Source organism: Danio rerio, chromosome 15, assembly GCF_049306965.1.
Source record: "Danio rerio strain Tuebingen ecotype United States chromosome 15, GRCz12tu, whole genome shotgun sequence".
NCBI lineage: Eukaryota > Metazoa > Chordata > Actinopteri > Cypriniformes > Danionidae > Danio > Danio rerio.
Window position 1 is genome coordinate 32,971,657 of NC_133190.1, and position 13,721 is coordinate 32,985,377.

Below are 13,721 nucleotides of genomic sequence, written 5' to 3' on the forward strand. Positions count from 1 at the left end.
TGCAGCAACTGCGTGATGCTATGATGTCAATATGAACCACAATCTCTGAGGAATATTTCCAGCACCTCGTTGAATCTATGCCATGAAGGATTAAGGCGGTTCTGAAGGCAAAAGTGGGTACAACCCTATACTAGTAAGGTGTACCTAATAAAGTGGCTGGCGAGTGTTTTGTTGTGGAACCGATTATACATTTTCCTTGAATCCTATGATAAATTGAATTTAAATACCTTGTAACATTTCAAATGTTTCATACAACCATTACATTAATTTATTAATTATTAATAAATACTTTTTTTTAACTTCAAACTTTTGACCAGAAATCCAGTCACATATGCAAACCTAGCCATGGCAGACAAAACAGTAACAATCAGTCATTATTCGATGTAGACAGTTTACTCTAGGCTCTGCAATAGTAGTTACAAAACAATATTAAGAAAAGTAAGAGTTCAAAATAAAACACTGCCTTGCAACCTAATTATTCACACCTCATTGCATTCTGGGAATGAAAGGCTTGTGTTGTTAAACAGATTTTCACTTAATTTTAGACCTTTGAAAACTATATTTGTGGGTACACTCTGCAGGATTTTCTACTTTTGTAAAGAATGCTTAAAATCTCATTATAAATATCTATGAAAAAAAAACATTGTCAGCTCTGTTTTAGTTACTTGTCTTCTTATCCTTTAAGTTGACAATGTAATGGATGATAAAACAGTACAGTGCAGTTAAAAAGGGAATGCATGGCTCTTTGTGGTTCATAGTCTACAGTGAGTACATTTAATGTTTTTATTCTGTAAAACTCTGAGAGCTGTTGTTTTTGGGATGTTTTGGTAACCTGTAGTTGTCTTCTGCACAGGGCTGGTTGTGGTGCACTGAGGCCTGCAGGAGGCACTCATCCTGGGGTCTGTGTAGCCCCCACTACCTCATAATGATCAAAACACAAATGACCCTTTTCCACTGAGAGGTACAGTATGGTATGGTACAGGTCGGCACAGGTCACCTTTATCAGGCTTGCTGTACCAATTGTACCCTTATGGTGGGTGTGGTGTACGACTGAAAGTTTCAGCCGGCATCATTCATGCTCAAGGAAATGTCAAAGTAAAGCTGTACGTGTCGTTCACATATCATATGAGAAGCACTTCTCACAAAACAGATGCTTTATACACATAAATACTTGTGTAAAAAGTCCATTACTAACCTTTCTATGAACATGATTTGATTATAACTGCAGATCAATGATGGTGCGAAATAGCCTACTGTAACATCTGCAATTGTATAAAATAAATAAATAAATGGAACATATCTGAACATAGACCTTTACAGTCTCCGATATGTTACCAATTACAGACAAATTAAACAAAGCATAGATTTCTTATTTCAAATATGGACGAGCAGTGAGCTCATGCAAGAAATCGAAACCGCTCACGCTTTAAACAGCCTGGTAAACAACTACGAGTCACAGGGTAGATTCTGATCTTCTTCTTGGCTTTGTGGCTGTTCATCAAGATGACGACAAGGTTTGTTTAAGCTCGATATGACCATGTTATTATATATATAAATTATTACGATGTAATGTCTTGGGTGTGTATTAATAAATGACGCATCTTTGTTTTCAGTCTCCTGCTTGTGTACGAACTGGTGGCATTTGTCTTTAAACCAATAGCGTTCAGCTGCACGTCTAGCTCTGCCTTTGGTACACTTTTGTCATGATAGGTACCCTTCCGAAAGGGTACCCAAAAAGTGGTACAGTACGGTTGGCTTTTTGGTACCTTTTGACAGTGGAAACAGCCAAAAAAGTGTATCGAACCATACCGTATCACTCAGTGGAAACGGGGCATAAAACAAAAAAAGCACTGTTGAGATGTAAAACCTATAAATGCATATTGAGCTTGTTGTTTTTCTACATTGTAAAAAGATCAAATTTATATTGTGGAAAAATAACATTATTAATGGGTCTAAAATATTTTTAACGCTAATTACGGTATTTATTTAATTTCACATTTGATGTTTTGGTTTAATAACGTTATATTCTTTTAAAATATATTTTTAAAAGAATATGTATATAACTGTATGTATACATTTAATTATTTTTATTTTAGATAAATTATAAATAAATCTTTTTAATAATTTTGCAATATTTTGTAACCAATAACTATTAGATTATCGGATCATTATACTAATAATCCAAGCACATATTTGTAGCACATTTAACATCTAACATTCTTACCTAAAGAAATGACATAAGGATGACTTCTTATATTATTTTTATAGAGATGAACTTTAAGAATTATTCTGATGATAATCAAAATACATTTTCCAGAAAGTATCAGATTAATCGATGCGGTCATTGTTCGAGCAGATCTACAAGATTTCAGTTTAAACACCCCCCTTTTTTGATGCCAAGCTTCTCTGCACAGATCAGCTTGTCCTGTTTTTCTATTTTTCACATCCGTGTCCTCGCTTTGTTATAATTCTCCTTTAAGTGCCGCTGATGTCAAGCCTTAAATCTCCCAGATTTATTGTCAGATAATTCAGGAAGGCCTTTGTATTTGGCTGTCACTGTCTGCAGTCAAAGAGTCGCCCCGTCTTGACATATCACATGCTCAGCCGCTCCGCCTTCAGCACAGGGAGGCCAAAGGAAGACAGGAAAAGGCTTGTCGTGGGCCGAACGGATAAACTATAAAAGAGAAATGAATAAAAGTGTAACCGCCTCCTCCTTTCTCTTCTCTTCTCAGCACTGCTGCAGAGTTGAGGTTGTCTGTGATAATCTTATCGCACTATGATGGCTAGCGGACGGGGACAAAAGAGGCCGAGGCACGTTGAAGGTCTGATGGGTTGCTGATTGCAAAGCTGTCCGGCCGAGAGACAGTTGCATTGGAAATGATGAATGACACGTGTCCCACCTGATAGGACGCCACAGCAGTGGAGTGATGAATAGGAACATTTGTGTGTGAGAGAAGATGAACAGCTTTAGGGCTTTTGGATAGCAGTTTTCATACCACACACACACACACACACACATAAGTATTTTAATCCCAAAAATATAAGTTTGAGTCTGGGCAGATTAAAAGTTTTAGTATGTTACTGTGGTTCTAAATATGGCATTTAGCTAAATTCAAATGTAAAAAAATGAACAAGAAATTAAATGCAGTTTATTTATAAACTTATTTCGAGAGAATCACATGCTTATGATTGAATATGGCTGGTACCACATCAGCTTCACATATTGCATCAATCAGATGAATACTGGCTCACTATAAATAATCTTAGTTTTCCTTTGCAATCATCCCTGTCTTAAAGAATTCAACCTTCTACCCCCACTCCTCCCCTTCTCCTGATAGGGCAGCACAGCAGCTCAATAGTTAGCACTATTGTCTCACAGCAAGGACGCCATTGGTTCGACCCCTGACCGAGCCAGTCAGCTTTTCTGGGCAGAGTTTGCATGTTCTCCTCGTGCTTGCGTGGGTTTTCCCTGTTTTTTCCGGTTTCTTCCCTCCATCCAAAGACATACATCATAAGTAAATTGACTACTCCAAAATAGCATCTTAAGACAAACTCTTACCCAGCTATATCACAGCACGTTCACAAGCAAGGAAGTTCTCGAGACCTACCTGAGCTCAAACTCCCCTTTTGCCCTTCAAGCGGAAGGGAGCCCCAGGCTCGAGGATGTTCTGAGCTCAGGGCTGTCTCCCGGGACAGCATGCCAAACATGACTTATCAATTTTCAGCTAAGTGCAAACTCTTGAAATGAAAAATAATAGTGTAGGTACTAGATTTACTCAAAAATGTTGTGGAAGATTAAACAAACAAATAATAATAATAATAATAATATCCTTCTAAAATAATTCTAAAGTAATCTATTAGATGCACTATTTGCACAATCTTTTTGCGATGCATTGGGTCACTCATGGTAGATTACTCATTGAATGTTTTTGTATGTAACTTACTCCTGCGAATACTTAAATTAGTATTTTGGTGTGGTTTAGATTACTTGCTCTGTCACATCATAAACATGTCTTCCAAGAAAGTAAAAAACAAATTCAGCTGAGCAGAAATATTGTTAAAAACATCATCAAACTCAATTCTTGATTGGTGTGATCCCAGCATAAGCTCAAAGATTTGATTCTGAGAAAAGGCATATACCAAAGCACATACTAAAATGGGTCATAGAGCCAACACTATACTTCTTTCCTCTCTCGAATGGGTTTTGGAACAGCATTTGCAACATGAGAGGTGGGCACACTAACAAGGCAACAAGACTGCAGACTCTTTTACACTTGATCCTGATGCTATAGGAATGAGGTTGACTAAATCAGCCCTTACTAGCTGGCCTCTCCCTCCATAACAATCGCCCCATTAAACCTTGCTCCATTCTGGGTCATGGCACCAGTGTAACCCCTCTGACTGCACTCTTCCTGCTCAAAACCAACATTTCCAGTGTGAGAGGTGGGCACACTAACAAAGACAGCGAAGACTGCAGTCTCTTTTTCAATTGTTGAGACAGTATAGTGAGCTACCTGGCCTGTTATTACAAACACTTATGTCTGGGTCACAGCTCCAATGTAACCATTTGAAATTATACACACTTCTAGAGCACAGGTGTCAAATTCCTTACTTCCTGGAGGGCCGAAGCTCTGCACAGTTTAGTTCCAACCCTAATTAAACAAACCTAACCTAGTTCTTCAGTTTTGTTTGAAACCTACAGGTAATGCCGCATTCACCCTAGAGTTTGAGCATGCAAAATTCTTTCATACGGTGCTGCGAAAAGGGGACGGATTGAACAAGATGATTAGCCTAAAAAGCAAGCAATTGTCTGTCTCTACAGAGTGGTCATGTTTTGACCTTCAATTGGTATCACGCAGTCAAGTGATGCGATTTCGCAGGTCAGAGTTCACCAAGCTTGAACTGTGAAACTTGGCACATGAGCTTGCATATGAATGGAAGTCTATGGGGAGAAAAGTGCAGTATGACCGCGGCTTAAGTGTGTTGAAGCAGGGTTGCAACTAAACTATGCAGAGCTACAGACCACTCCAGGAACTGAGTATGACACCCCTGTCCTAGAAGGTTTTGAACCATCAGTTCCAACATAGATAGTGAACACACTAACAAGTACACTCTATTACACCAACCTCTTTTCCACCTCTTGAAGCTAGCAAAGTTTCTTGATTATTACACCAGAATGTGAGTATAGTTTCTAGCTCTATCAGCCTAGAAAATAGCAGCTTTTCATTTTTCGTTGGTTGTAGTACACTATGTAACTACAGTAAACACTACATGTAACTAAGTGTCAAGCTGTAAATAGGAAAATTATCAAAGCATTTTTAAACTATTTGAGTGATAAGCCAAATTGTCTAATGTGATTCAATCCTAAGCTAGGCTAAAAATACTTCTGCCAGACCCGTAAGATGGCTGACTAAAAATGAAATAGTCAACTCAGTCTCATTCTGAAAACGTACCTCTATATAGACTTCTGGAGGCGACAAAATATGTCCAAGAAGGTACGTATTTTTGCAGTTTTTGTTTTCCTGAATCCACCAGAGGCCGCTGTGTATGCTTTTTCATATCTCAAATTTCTCTTGCGAGTGCTATTTGCGCCGGCTGTTCTCACAGGTGCCCCTGCACCTGATGTGGACCCTGATGTGCAGCACATCTCAAAAAATGTAACTACATATCATGGTGAGGTGGAGCATAAGATCTATGATTGGTCGGCTTGGTAGTAGTGACGAGTTTAGACAGAGCCAAAAGCTGTGGGAGTGGAGTGAGGCCGGCGCGTGAGTGTTTAACAAGGATCAAGTCCTACAGAGTAGCTTTGGATGAATACTTTTGTTTTGTGCCTGCTTTACGATTGAATTTATTCAACATTTGCTTAGTCCCGCATACCGCACATTTTAGGTGTAAACTCAAAACACTAGCAAACAAACCTGACTCAGTGAAACTCAGGGTGCTTTTACACCTAGACTTTTGTTTCGGAACCTGTCTCGTTTGCCTAGTTAGCACGGTTCGTTTGGCATATGTGAAACCAGCAATCGTGCTCGGATCCACGCCAAATCGATCAGTCTGAGATCGCCTGAATGAGGTTGTCTCGGCTCGATTGAGATTAACTCTGGAGCAGATTGTAGTGAGAAAGCAAAACGATCTGAACCCGGCTATAACACAGTGTATTATGGATATTGTAATAAGCATATATCGCTATATGAAGAGAGAATTATGAGTAGAGTATTATAAGAGTCATTCCTACCGTTTCATGTTAAACATAAAAGTAAAAGCATGCTGAACTATTAATGAGAGCTGTTTATCCATTAGGAATATTGACCGAACTGCAGTCTAGCCAAGGGCTCTTTATGAGAGAGTCTTACCTCTGATTTATTTTTGGTGACGATGTCTGTGGGTGTCACCATTCAAAATTAAAGTTAATCTTTCTGCTTATAATATTTTATTGCCCTTTGCCATAAATTTAAAAAGGACACATGACAGTTGAGCGGGACTCTGAAAAATAATCCATGAAACTCTGACCAATGTAAGGAAAGTTAACTCACACGTGACTTGTTTTAGCTTTTTTTTGGTCCATTTAGAAACTTTGCTGTGTAAAAGCGAGAACAACGCCAAGCACCAAGAACACAGAGCAACACTAACAATTTTAATCCCTCTTTTGGAACAAATGAATCGATTCACAGGTGTAAAAGCACTCATAGAAACTCACAGACAGACTAAACAAATGAAAACACATGCTGACAATGGTGTTAGCTATGTGCAAGGGCTACTGCATTTATGTGATGCAGAAGTATAAATCGGCCTTTACTTGACCTGACTTAACAGCCAATTCTCCTATCCAGGTCACAGCATTAGTGCAACCCCTCTGAGGTGCTTTTAAATCAGTGCTTCCAGCATGGGAGACAGGCACACTAACAAGGACACTAAAGAACAGAGCTAGTGCTTTTCTCTAGATAAGGAGAATGAGATTTACTTACATATTTTTAATTTGCTGACCTTTGTAACCCATACTTGCCTAAACTTCACTCCCTTGCAGGTCACAGCACCATTGAAACCCAATGGAGGAAATTAACTCAGCATTTTCAATGAGTGCACTAACAAAGACACTTAAGACCACAGCTTTTAGCATCAATTGCTAGCGTACCTCTTGCAGTTGTGTGCGATTGTCATGTAAAATACTTATGCAGCTCCTAATACTCAAACATCATTGTTTGACATGAAATGATCTTAACATTTTGTCCTATTTTCCTCATTTTGCAAGTACAAGGACAAAGCGATCGGTAAAGGGTGTGAGACGAGGGTGTGTTTGCTAATATAACAGACACAACATGGCCTCCGGTCGTCTCCTCAGTGCTGACTGTGATAAATGAGTCTGGAAAAATGTGCAGCTTCACAGCGAACTCACTCACAGCTGCAAGTTGAGGAGGACTTTTCAGGTATTTTTAGAGAGTTTTTCTCCACTCTTTCTCTGACTCTCCTCATACTTCTCTTAGAGTCTCGAGTGTTTATCACCAGGTGTGGAAGCAGGTTCCGTCACAGACAGACTAACCGGGGGAAAAAGCGCTCTCTTTTCGCACACTGAACATAAACTAATTTTGGGCTCACTTGAGAGAATTGTTTCCTTCATTAGGGAAGCTAAAGTGTGGTGTTCATCTCCCTCTGATTGCTCTTTGGAGGTGCTTGAGGGTCCCAGACTCCCATTAGCTTGATGAGGAGCTTTACTCTGCTATAACCAAGCTATATGGGACAAATTACATACTGTATGTGGGAGGCTAGATTCCTATATCGGACTTCAGTGGTATATTGCAGGCAAGAAAATCAGCGTACACTATTGTTATAAGAGTAAGCGACTTCTGAGTTCTTTTACTTGTTCTTTCTTATCTTCGAGAAATAGATGTTTTAAGACTTTTTTCTTTTTTTATGAGTGGGAGGATTGATTTAGAGCCCAGAACTTTCCATTCAAGCTTACAAAACCACAGTCGCTTAAAGGAATATTCTGGGTTGAATGCAAATAGAGCTCAATTGACAGCACTTGCGGCTGGCATATTGTTGATTACCACAAAAATCTCTGCTTTTCTTGAAGAGAGGCAAAAATGTGGATTGCAATGAAGTATTTACAACAAAAGTGAATGGGGCCAATTCTGTAAGTGTCAATAATATAGCAGCAAGATGTAAACAAAGATGCCTGTTAACATGAATTTAATGTGAAAAAGATATTTTTTTCAGTCATTTTACAATGACAACATCACACCTAAAATGAGGACAGAAACTTTATGGCTTAAATAAAACACTTGTTACTAAGTTTTATAAACAGCAGAGGAATTAATTAGTTTGTTTATGTAAGATTATTAGCTGAAATTAAAATAGACTTTATTTACTTCCACTGTAAGACCTTGGTGTTTATTTATTGATTGATTTACTTCTGTATCTTTTAAAGAGATGCTTAATTATGCTTTTAATTATACTGAAGATTTCGTAGCTTGATCTTATATATAAATACGCATTACATCTTAACTTGAACTTAATAAATAACATTCCTTTATACCAGGGGTGTCCAAACTTGGTTCTGGGGGGCCGGTGTCCTGCATAGTTTAGCTCCAACTTCCTTTAACACTCCTTCCTGGAAGTTTCTAGTATATCTAAAGAGCTTAATTAGCTGGTTCAGGTGGGTCTAATTGGGGTTGGAAATAAAAGATGCAGGACACCAGCCCTCCAGGACTAAGCTTGGACAGCCCTGTTTTATACTGTAGGTATAATTCATATAAAAATGTATCAAATTGATAATCTTGTTATTGTGTGGTTAATTGCGGTATTTTTTATAAATTGTTTATCTCTACAGATGAATTACTTTCTTTTTTTATTAATTCATATGTCCATGAAGTCTTTATTCAGAGCAGCACTGATCCGTCACTCACATGAGATCAATTCTCAATTGATAAACTCAAGTCTCACTTGACATTTTTCCAGTCTGAAAATCCATTTTTTCCACCAGAAATATGTGACAATAGATATAAAAGGACTACTACAACTTACACAATAAGCTGAGTCGACACAATGCTTAAGGTTTTTTTTTTGGGCACAAATTATTTGTTCCCCTTCGGGGGTAACTCCAGCACTATAAGTGGATTTGATGTTAAAATCCACGTATGGGAGGTTCGGTTCAGAAGCTATTTGTCTGAAAGAGTATTGAACGGGCCAATTAAGAATGAATTGGCAGCGCAAGACTGCGCAGGTGTGCGGCAAATGCAATCAACTGAGTATATAAGCACGCCTGGCGCCAGCAGACGCTATCCTTTTCGCTTCAGAGCCTTTTCTGATCGAGCTTATGAGGGTTCCTCCTGCTGATCTACAGCCATTTCGAGAGAACGATTGCATCCCGGTCCAGAGCGAGTCCACGCAGCGGCAGACGGTCGAGCTGGGTATCTCCCTTGCCTGGCATCCCTTTGGGTCCGGTCCTCCAAGAGCGGTGCGTATTGTTGCAAATCCTAAAAGAGCAACACAGTCGTGCAGCACGTCCTTTTCAGGATAGCGCTCCGACTGTGCGTTTCTGGTTGCGGGGGTTTCCTGGCTCCGGATGATGGACACGATCACTGCATTACATGTATGGGGGGGGTCCAGCATGTTAATGTAGTGCTCGGGGGCGGTTCATGTCGTCACTGCGATGCCATGACCGTTGCGCAGTTGAGATCGGGGTTAGCTTTCGTAAGAGAGCGAGCCACCCCAGTTGCCTCCTGCTCTGCAGCGGGCGCTCGGGCAGATCTGAGGGCTTCAGCGAGAGACAATCCGCGGACCTCTCGCTCCTCCAAGCGCTCCATCCAAGCTTCGGGTACTGGGAGTGATCCGTCTAATTAGATGGTAACTCTCACGCTCGCTGACACCGGAGATCAGATGTCCTCCGTGGCATCGGAGGGTGGGCTTTCATTGTCCGACGATGATCCAGACCCGCTCGCCCCCTCTGGGCAAGCGAGCGCCGTCAAAACGGATCCTGAAGCGGATATGTTGGCCGTGCTTTCTCGGGCTGCTTCGGCCGTCGGAGATGGTTTATCCCCCAGCCCCGCGGCCGGACCGACTAGATGGGTGTTACGTAGAGGATCAGAAGGCGAAGCCTTCGAAGCCTCTCGTCCCCTTCTTCCCGGAAGTGCACAGTAGGCTCACGCAGTCCTGGAGGGCACCTTTCTCTGCCCGCGCTGCGTCCGCCTCCGACCCTCACCACCCTGGATGGTGGAGCTGCCCAGCTGCATTGGCACATCAATCGCCTAGAGCTGTTGGCAGTGTTCCTTGCTCTCCGCCGTTTTTCTCTGGCGCTGGGGCAGCAACACGTGCTGGTCAGGACGGACAGTACGGCGGTGGCGGCGTATATCAACCGCATGGGGGGTATGCGCTCTCGCCGCATGTCTCAGCTCGCCCGCTGTCTGCTTCTCTGGAGTCACCTGCGGCTGAAGTCGCTGCGCGCCATTCACATCCCAGGTATGCTCAACCGTGCAGCCGATGTGCTCTCACGGCAGCAGATTCACTCTGGAGAATGGAGACTCCACCCCGAGTCTGTCCAGCTGATATGGGCGCGATTCGGGGAGGCCCAGATCGATCTGTTTGCTTCCCCCGAGAACGCTCATTGCCAGTTGTTTTATTCCCTGACCGAGGGCTCTCTCGGCACGGATGCACTGGCCCACAGCTGGCCTCGGGGCATACGCAAGTATGCGTTTCCCCCAGTGAGCCTGATCGCGCAGTTAATGTGCAAGGTCAGGGAGGACGAGGAGCAGGTTTTGTTAGTTGCGCCCCTCTGGCCCAACCGAACCTGGATATCAGAGCTCTCCCTCCTCGCGACGGCCCTCCCTTGGCAGATCCCTTTGAGAGAGGACCTACTTTCTCAGGGACAAGGCACCGTCTGGCACCCTCGTCCCGATCTCTGGAACCTCCACGTGTGGTCCATAGACGCGAGGAAGACTTAGGTAACCTGCCGCCCGCGGTGGTTGATACCATCACTCAGGCTAGAGCCCCCTCCACAAGGCGCGCCTACGCCCTGAAGTGGAGTCTATTCACTGAGTGGTGTGTCTCTCGCAGAGAAGACCCCCGATCTTGCCAGATCAGTGTTGTGCTCTCTTTCCTTCAAGAGAAGCTGGACAGTAGGCTGTCGCCCTCCACTCTCAAGGTTTACGTTGCTGCCATCTCCGCTCACCATGACGCAGTGGCTGGCGGCACCGTGGGAAAGCATAACCTCATCATCCGGTTCCTCAGAGGCGCTAGGCGAATTAATCCAACTCGCTCCCCTCTCACGCCCTCTTGGGATCTCGCCCTCGTTCTCACGAGCCTGCGATTTGATCCCTTCGAGCCACTCGATACAGTATCTTTAAGATTTCTGTCCCTGAAGACAGCTCTGCTGGTCGTGTTGGCCTCCATTAAGAGGGTCGGGGACCTGGAGGCATTTTCGGTCAGTGACTCGTGCCTGGAATTCGGGCCGGGATTTTCTCACGTTATTCTGAGACCCCGCCCGGGTTATGTGCCCAAAGTTCCTACCACTCCTTTTAGAGATCAGGTAGTAACCCTGCAAGCGCTGCCCCCGGAGGAGGCAGACCCAGCCCTGTCCTTACTTTGTCCAGTTCGCGCTCTGCGCATTTATGTGGACCGTACTTAGAACTTTAGATCTTCTGAGCAGCTCTTTGTCTGTTATGGCGGACGGCAGCAGGGAAGTGCCGTGTCTAAACAACGTTTATCCCACTGGATTGTGGAGGCCATTTCTTGTGCTTATTTGAGCAGAGGCCAGCCGCGCCCCCCAGGAGTGCATGCGCACTCCACTCGGAGCGTTGCATCCTCTTGGGCGTGTGCGCGTGGCGCTTCTTTAACAGACATTTGTAGAGCTGCGGGCTGGGCGACACCCAACACATTTGCAAGATTTTATAATCTGCGAGTGGAGCCGGTTTCCTCAAGGGTGTTAGGTACCTTTGATGATTGAGGAAACAACTCGGTAGGTGTTGTACACGCTTGCGGTGCCTTTTTTTCCCTAACACGGAGAGATGTGCACCCTCCTGTCTGTCCAGTAAAATCGGTGAGCCCTGCAGATTCCTCCGAGGCCCCCAGCACTGACTCAGCGGAGGAGTCACTTGCTGGCCCATTACGTAGTAGGTCTGCCCGCTGGTCAGCCCGCGTTTTGGGTATAGGTGCCTGCTATGGCCGATCCCCGCTGGTGATCCCCATATGCTTTTTCCGCCACGGTTAAGTTCCCCCCCTGGGTGGACCCGTGCTTTCCCTATCTGCTAACCACCGTTTATGCGCACTCCCCCTTTTCAGGGTTAGTCCATATGTAATCCATTTGTTTCCCCCTATTGAGTGCGGATGGTCTCCGCAGCGTCCTCCCTACTGGGATGGCACGTTTCCCAACGTACTGTCGTATATTCCTAGAATTATCTAGACGCTAGCGACTCCCAAAAAAGATACCTATTCCGTAAAACGACCTATTCCGTAAAGGCGACCACGCCTCTCATGATCTGGGTGCGTCACGCTTGCCTGACCGCTCTGTCATGATGGGTGTTGGTAAGGTGCAGTCATTATGGCGCTTTCAATGGGCTCCCATACGTGGATTTTAACATCAAATCCATTTATAGTGCTGGAGTTCCCCCCGAAGGGGAACGTTCGAGGTTACTAAAGTAACCCTTCGTTCCCCGAGGAGGGGAACGGAAGCACTATACTCCGTCGCCATAATGACTGTCCCTTAGCTGTGAAAAGTCTCTTCAGCTTAAAAAGGATAGCGTCTGCTGGTGCCAGGCGTGCTTATATACTCAGTTGATTGCATATGCCGCACACCTGCGCAGGCTTGCGCTGCTAATTCATTCTTAATTGGCCCGTTCAATACTCTTTCAGACGAGTAGCTTCTGAACCGAACCTCCCATACGTGGATTTTAACATCAAATCCACTTATAGTGCTTCCGTTCCCCTCCTCGGGGAACGAAGGGTTACTTTAGTAACCTCAAACGTTTTATGTTAAATCCACTTAACTTTGTTAAAACTTGTTAAAAAATATTACCTAAGTTGAGACGACAACATAATGCAATTGTGTGGTACCCATTTGAGTAAACACATTGCCTTAAAAGTTAAAATTTGAATTTAGCTCATATTGAGTAAAACCATTGTAACTTGTAACTGTTAATTTGACTTAATATTTTATAATTTTGCACAGTTCATTTACTTAATATTTTTACTTTAATCAAATCTTGTAAAAGGGGCAAATAGGTGCCCTAAAATAGTAAGATAATCCTTTGGTGTCTCCAGAACATGTCTGTAAAGTTTCAGCTCAAAATACTCATCAGATAATTTATTATAGCCTCTGGAATCTGCCCATTTTGGTGTCTGAGTACATTGTAGCTGTTTTTGTAGCCTGTGGCTTTAAATGCTGCTTCCCCCCACCCACTGCTCTGAGATGCATGCCTGCTTCTAATCATGTGTTACAGCAGATAAACAGCAGTCATTGATAAAGACAGACAAGAATAAAGCTGAATGAAGATTGAGCTGATTTCATGTATTTGTGATGGAGTTTATTCAAGCCTTTCTGAAATGAGTCACACACTAGTACCATTTTCAGTATACAGACACACACACACATAAAGTTGAAGTCAGAATTAATAGCCCCCTGAATTATTAGCCCCATGTTTATTTTCTTCCCCCAATTTCTTTCGACATGTTTCTAAACATGATAGTTTTAATAACTATATTATCTTTGCCATGATGACAGTAAATATTAT